The sequence below is a fragment of the Alligator sinensis genome, unplaced genomic scaffold (assembly GCF_000455745.1).
Source record: "Alligator sinensis unplaced genomic scaffold, ASM45574v1 scaffold876_1, whole genome shotgun sequence".
NCBI classification, from domain to species: Eukaryota; Metazoa; Chordata; order Crocodylia; family Alligatoridae; genus Alligator; species Alligator sinensis.
In genome coordinates, this window is record NW_005841938.1 from 1,042,217 (window position 1) to 1,049,995 (window position 7,779).

The window sequence follows — 7,779 nt, forward strand, 5'->3', positions numbered from 1 at the left end:
AAAATAATATAGCTTCAAGCCAGTCTCCAACTCACCAGCCTGGGTCCCAACAGTCAGCCTCTGTCTGCAGCCTCTTCATTGAAATGTATCCCCAAAACCTGTAGGAGAGGCCCAAATGCAGGTATCATCCATAACCACTTACAGCAAAGCTGTTTCCTCCAGAGCCTCCCCTTTTCTCTTCTCCCTGGGAGCTCTCTTCAGTCTCCCAGCTGGAGGGTGCCTTAATCAAGAGATTGCTCTCACCTGCCAGCTGGCCTGCCCCAGAACAAGGCTGCTGGGCTCTGGTTCTCTCAAGTCGTTAAAGGAGCAGAGCACCCTGTTGACAGAAATCTTTATTAGTTATTAAATCTCATGATGTTTAAGCCGGGCTGACAATATTTCAACCTGAATGAGGGTTTTTCTACTGCTTGGGGTTGGCACTGTGTAGCCTGAATGAACTAACGGGGACTGTCATGCAGCACCTGCTGAAAGGTGAAACATCCACTGTTAAGGCAAACACCACTTTTCATTCAAGAAGCTCAAGGCACTTTACAAATGTAAAATGAGATTCACAAATCCCTAGAGAGCGGGTGTTATCCCCAGATGAGTAACATTTTCAAATGTCAGCTCCAACTTTACATGCATCAGTTCTGGGATGCCCAAGCTGAGATCTTACCAGAGCTTGCTTTTAAGAGGGACTGAAGGCCTACTTTGTCCATTGGTGTCAAAAGGACAGGTGGGTGTGGGTGCTCGAAAGCCTGATTCAGGTGGAGTCCACCCCCGCAATCCAAAAGTCTCATTTCAGATTACATAGCTAGCTGCAGAATCAGAATCAGAGCACAGGAGTCCAGGTCCCCACATCTGTAGGACAGCAACTTTTACATTTCATGCAAGCCAAAAGGTTTTGATTTTTTTTAATTTACTTTGCAAAATCTTCATATGAATTTAATTTAACTGTTGTCTCAGAACAACTTCAAGAAATAGGCTGGTGTAGAATTTCTTCTGCACGATTGGTATTAGAAGAGCATATACGGTACTTCTATACCTATTGACATGCAAGCACACAGGCTTGTACAGGAACACAGAAGTCAACATGTGAGATCCCATTGCTCTGAGAACTTTCCTGTCCCACTGGCAGACATGCCAGGCTCTTGTATACCATGGACAACAGCAGCCAAAGCGCTTCATTTTCTGTATGTCTTGTTTGGAAAATTAAAGATCATCTTAATGCAAACCAACCTGAGCTGTGTGCTGCAAAAGGGACCCTCAAAGGCCACATCATCTATAGGAGATGAAAAGAGAGAATGCCAGCCTGGCTTCTGCAGACTTTCAATGGGTATTTAGAAAAGCGGACAAGCTTAATACAAGGGTCAGAATTGAACCGCTGAGAAGCAACAATACCTAAGTCTACATCAGAAGATCACAAAATGCTTTACAAAGGAGATGAGGACTGCTATTCTCTTATTACAGACGGGGAGTAGAGGCACAAGGAGGCCCGGTGTCATGCCCCAGGTTGCCCAACAAAGCAAGGAGACCCCATCCAGTACCCCACCATCTCTGCTTTGTCCCCATAGGAACAGGGCCTTTGCAAACCTTTGCATGGATTCACCTATGCATAGTGCATGCAGTAAAGAGTGCGCATACACTATCCAGATGCTGAGCTTATTTGGGCTTTGCGTCAGTGCTGCACACAGTACTCAGCATGCCTCTAGGTACCTCAAGTCCACAAAGCCCAATGCACATTACACGCACAAGTTTGGGTACATTTTCAACAGACATTATGGTCAAAGCTGACTGTGCCACAACGTGGAGGGACTAGCCTGAGAGGCTAGCTCAGGCTCAATGGACCAGATAATACCAGGCCTCTCTGCTGACGCTGCCAACGATGGCTAGAAGAATTCCTGATGTGAATGTGTCAGATCAGCAGGTACTTAGTGAGTGAGGAGGGAGAGGCAGAGAGGCAAGAGAGGAGAGTGTAGGCAATAGGGAATTAATGTATTGTGCTAAGGAAGAGACTTCAGGTCAAGGGTCTCAAATACATTTCCTAGATCTATTGATATAACCCACACTTTGAAACTCACACAGATCCCAAGAATTAAATTCACGTGGATCCCAAGACTGACATCGCCCCAGATGCCACGCTGCTCCTTCTTTACTTTACATAACATGGGAAGTCTTTAGGGCTAAAGAGGAAAGGAAAAGTAGCAACACAAGCTTTACGAAGACATATAGGCAGCAAATTGTTTTAAAACAGCAGTTGTGCATCGAAAAGCAGGAGCGATACCGGTAGTAGTCCCCTCTGTCTCAGAAGTGACATACAAATTGTCAAAGGAGCAATATAATTAAGAAAGTTCCACCAAACATGCAAGCATCAGCATGCTCTTTTGGTTTTTTGATGAACATGGAAAAAAATACAGGGAAAAAAGGGGCGAGGTGGGGGGGAGGTTCTGTACTGTATGCCAAGGTTTTTCTAAAAATATTTTACACCTGTTCTCACTTCTGCGCACTGATATTTTATCAGTGAGGTAAAGGACTCATAATGCCAAAAGGAATGCAGTTTATGCTTCCAAGCCTTAAATGTTTTCCCCTTCTGCTCGGCAAACCTCCTCGCTACCTTCACGAATGTAAAGCCAGCAAGACACAAGTCTCACACATGCTCTGCCACCGTAACAGATTAACCATTCCTATGACTTTTTTTTTCTGGAAACAATCACTTCAGCAGGTTTTTACAGCTCTGGCACTTCAATTTAGCAAACTTTTTATGCAGCTCATGAGAGGAATGCAGCCAACATTGTACACTCAATTTAAATCAACTTGCTGATGATATGAAAAAAGACTGCTGAACTGTCAGTTTGCTTCATCTGCTTCAAAACGAGAAATACAAACGGAGGTATTTATTACTGAAACATTAATAGAACAGTCTAGGGTATCAGAGCTCTAAAGTGAACTCGGACTTGATCCCATGTTGGTGCAAACAGCTGATTTAACAACTAGTTGTTTGGTTACTTGATATTTCAAAAATGCAACTGGCTGGTTTGCTAGTCGCAGGCTTTTTTTACATTTCAGTTCAAGTGGCAGCACAAAGTACTAGGCAGCTGGCCACGTGATTCCACTATAGCAACTTGGGGTAATCATCTACTGTGACTGTCTGCAGCAAGAGACCATATACACTGCTACACAACATCACTTTCCAAGGTCATATGCGAAAGAAAACAGGATGCAATAGGAGGCAGATCCCACTGTATGTCTCGGACCCAATTCACAATTCGAGAGAATCATCTTAACTCGCCTGTAAGCAAAGGAGCCACAATAACTTACATCGGCTGAGGATCTAATTTTCTGTATATGCCATGACACTCAATTCCCTGTGGACTGAGAGGGTGCTACAAGCCTCTGAACTCGTATCATTGCCTAGATTGATGAGATGGGATACTGCAGCAACAATGCTCAAATTACCCCAAAGTCATGCAGTAATATCCCTTAATATTTCTTAGATGAATACTTCTACATTTAACATGTGAGCTAAACTTTCCTCTTAAAAAAAAAAAAAAAAAAAAAAAGCAGGTGCATTCAGTGCTGGTGATAGGTGCTAGATTTCAGCCCACAAGAGCAAAATCCATAAACCTGTGATGGCCTGGGCACTGATTGTATGCTCTTCTTCCCTCTATTATGCCAAGGTGCCCTTTAAACCAGTGGTTTTCAACCTTCTTTCATTTGCAGACCCCTAAAAAAAAATTGAATGGAGGTGTGGACCACTTTGAATTGTAAGTGTGGGTATTCGTATACTATTGATTGATCGTAGTCATCTTTCGCAGACTCCTTAGGCAGTCTGTGGACCCCCAGGGGTTCACGGACCACAGGTTGAAAACCACTGCTCTAAACTTATTGCACGAACACCTCAGGTAATAATTTTCAATTGCTATTGCCCTGAGTGGAACTAAGCTAGACTCGGAGATGAAAGCTTTGTCTGCCATTACCAATCCCATATCCACCAACTGTGAGCCAACTTGATTTTTAAGTTACAGGTATAATCCTTTTCAAAAAACTGATATTGTATGGTTTCTTCTATGACATTGCTTTGCTGCAGCTGGCAAGGTTTGGGGGTTTTTTTGTGCTAGTTTTTGTCAAAACATATAAATCTTTGTTGAAACTGCATGGCAAATTTGATCAGTTTGTTCCAGGCCAGTATGTATTTTTGTTGTGCTCCACAAAGAATAAGGAACAAAAAAAGGATACATTTTATATGGGCTGTATGAAAGGGGAGCCCCCTCACCCCCAATATCAACTTTGACAGTTTTGAGGACAAAGTCATGTGGACAAGATACCTTTAGACTACATATATTTTTAAATATGTTGTACGTCAAAAAGTTCTGGGCTTAATACAGAAATGATTGGGTTACATTATTTGATCTGTGCTAGTAATCCGAAGGTCAGATGAGATCAAACTGGTATAAGCTGAAATTTCTTATGATTAAAAAAATAATAGAAAACATTTAAAAGCTGCATCAAATATTTAAATTACCCTTTAAACATGCCCAAAGACATTAATTCTGCATTTGTGAGATTTCATTAAACTGAAATAAAATTCTACCCTGAATTATTTAACTGATCAGTTCAGGTTTTATTATAGAATTCTATATAGTTTTATGTAATTAAGTTTGTGACACATTTCCAGTACAAACTTTGGAATTTTACTATTATCTAAACCCTTTTTCAAGAAAAGCTAGGCTGAAATTTGTTCATCAAGATCTACCTAATAAATAAGGGCTTCAGTCTACCACCACTTTGGAGTTATTGCACAAACAAAAAGCAGACGCTTGAAATGTTTCAGAGAAAGTTCTTGCCAGCTCTAAGATTAAACAGCTTACTTCGAAAAGGCTACAATTTCATGTAAAATTGTCTTAAAGTGGAGGGGGTGGAAGCAGGAAGTTCAACAGGCTAGACAAATACTTAACTACAGCGTTGAATCTACTGTCATTTAAGTACTGCAGTTGATCTTAGTGGGAAGAAGCTCACTTTGAAGGGAAAAACCTACCCAGCATCTAGCTCAAGTAGTTACACCGCATACTGGAGGGCAGGACCTCTCTGCAATGGCTCACCCATAGGCAAGGAGAATCTGTGCTGCCTCCATCAGTTTCTCAGACCCTTGCCAGAGGGAGCTCTTAGCCTGGGCTTCTTACAGTATAATGGGGTACATCACTCACCCCCTCTGACAAATTCTTCTCCCATCCTATTTTCTTCTTGTGTAGCTAAGGAAGCCACCTCCAAGACTTTGCATTTTGAGACGGGATTTTTTACAACTGCTCTTCACTTCGTCTCATCATTCTTCCTTCGTCTCTTGGTTAATTCTGAAGACCAAATTTGAAAGTACAAGTTTAATCTGCGAGTTAACACTGTTCAGTAACGAAAAGTAACATGCTGCCTATTAAACACCTAATTCCAATTCCTTTGCTAGATACACTACAGATTTACACTAGCATAACAGCAACCAGCATCAGAACCCAATCCCAGTGCAACATGAAAGCAAAATCTATTAACTTAGAATAGTTTAAAATTTAAGTATAGAACATGAGGTTTTGGGGAAGAGGCGGAAGTTATTGGTACAGAATTTTGCCTCTCTTTCAATGTAAATTCAGGACATATTTGGAGATTTAATTTAACACTTGCAATTTAAAGTAAATTGTATGTTCAGAGAAAAAAAAAGTGTGCGTGTGTGAAGAATTTGCTCATTCAGGCAAAATCTTCCTTTTTTCCCCCCCAATTCTTTTTCACTATTTCTCTCACAGCTGGAGCCTTTTACATGACAGCATGTCTATGACAGGAGAATACAGGGTACGTGGAAATTAAACAAGAGAAGATTTACTTGGCATTGGTTTAGGACAGTATGTTGCAATGCAAATGTTTGTGGGAACAAATTCAATACTAAGGCATGATCAAATAGATGGACTGAGCAGAAATAAAAATCTCTAATTATTTCTATAGGCAGCAAAAATATATCAAACCTTGTAAGACTTGTGCTTCCAAAGGGGTATATTGAAAATTCTTTCTCCGAGCTATCTCCCTGAAAAAGGACACCAGTATCTACCTGTATAGATACATTTGAGAGAGAGGGAGAGGGAGATGGAGAAGGGGGGAGAAAAAAAAAAAAAAGAAAAAAAAAGTCTCACAATACTAGGTTAGCTGCAGCAATTTAAGAAGTAAAAGCTAACAAAAATAAACTTTAACTTTCCCTTTCCTACAGATTATTCCTCACCTGAAATCATTCATTTATGAACTGCAAAATTGGTTACTATGAAAGTGAATGAATTTGAGTCAGCAAAGGAGAGGCACAAAGAAAGAAAAAAAAAAAAAAAAAAAAGGAGTTTGATCAAAGAAATATTCCCAATGAAGAAAAAAGTTCACATTATGATCCCTTATATAGGCCTCCTTATCCAGCACTGGGCTCCCTATTTCATTCCTAATCATCTGAGCTCCCGATCACTAAGGTTGGATGTTTGGATAAGCATAATTCTACCATACCTACCAAAATTGAGAGACCTGAAATCTAAAGCCCAAATAACCTTAATACACATCACTATCGTTGAATAAGCCTCCATTTTTCAGAATATTTGAGATTTTTCTCCATTTTAATTTGGGTCCCTTTTATAGGTATTTGTCCTTTTAAAAAGTAAAAGCCATTTTTTTTTTTTTTTTTTTTTAATTGGAGAGCAAACTGTAGAATGTTACTTATCCATCTGTCCACTGTTTCTCCATTAATGTAAATGTAGGCCAGGTGCTGAACTCCATAAATTAGCCAGTTCCAACACAGCGAGATCAACACCTTAAAATAAAATACCCTCCATTACCACTGCTGAAACTTAGTCATCATGGAAGTAAAGAATTGGTAGCCGAGTTAGACTTGTACCCATGCCAAATCCCTTTGCTAGCCTAATGCTTCTTCATAGCCTCATGCTGTCCACACTAGGACACAGGTCTCACCATGGTGTTGACGAGCATCCTTGTTCCTACTTCCAGCTCTCGACTACTCCCAGTAAGTTCTGCTCTTCTACTCACCCGACTATGTGGGGGTTTTGCAATTAGACCTTTTGGAAACTCAAGTGCACCAAGAAGCATGCTAACATCAAGCTTCACTCAGAGGCAGATTTCAAAATATCAGGTTTCAGAATATCAGTTTAACTCTCTTGACTTTTAGATTAGAAATCATTTTCAGTATGGAGCACTATGCTGTCCATTACAACATACCAATAATAATCTGCTCCCCTTGTAAAACTGGAATGATGGTAGACTGGTAGACTAAAATGTTAATTTGGTTAGTTACTTTGAGGATAAAGAAAATAATTTACAAGTTTTCTTCCCCTCCAGAACATCAGCCAACAACCATTAGCGCTCAAAAGAATATATAAGAATAAACTTCCAAAATATTCCAACTGTTTTTTCAGCTCAGCCTGGCAGGCTGCTCAAAAACCCTCTGACTTTTTGTAGAACGACTCAAATGAACACCATAAATATAATGTTCATGCTTGGAAAACCCTAATAAATCAAAGTAGCCTCTTCTCTTATTACTAGAATAATTTAACTTACGTAAGCTCTAATGCTTTAGTTACACTAAATTGTTTTTTTTGTTTGTTTGTTTGTTTTTTTAAGAGAGAGATTATAAAATGAAAGTTGAAGGATCAGTTTACTAAAGTGTTAATCAGCAGTTTCATTCAGTCTACTTTGAGCTATTAATCCCTAAAACAGAAACAGAATGCTGATGCATCGGTCTATGACCTCTAGAGATAATAGTTCAAATCCGCTCCA

At 40.0% G+C, this 7,779-nt stretch overlaps 1 pseudogene; it reads right to left on the bottom strand.

The window, feature by feature from the left end:
* Window positions 1-6,065, bottom strand: part of LOC106721959 — a 63,001-nt pseudogene extending 56,936 nt beyond the window's left edge.
* Window positions 6,066-7,779: the final 1,714 nt, after the last annotated feature.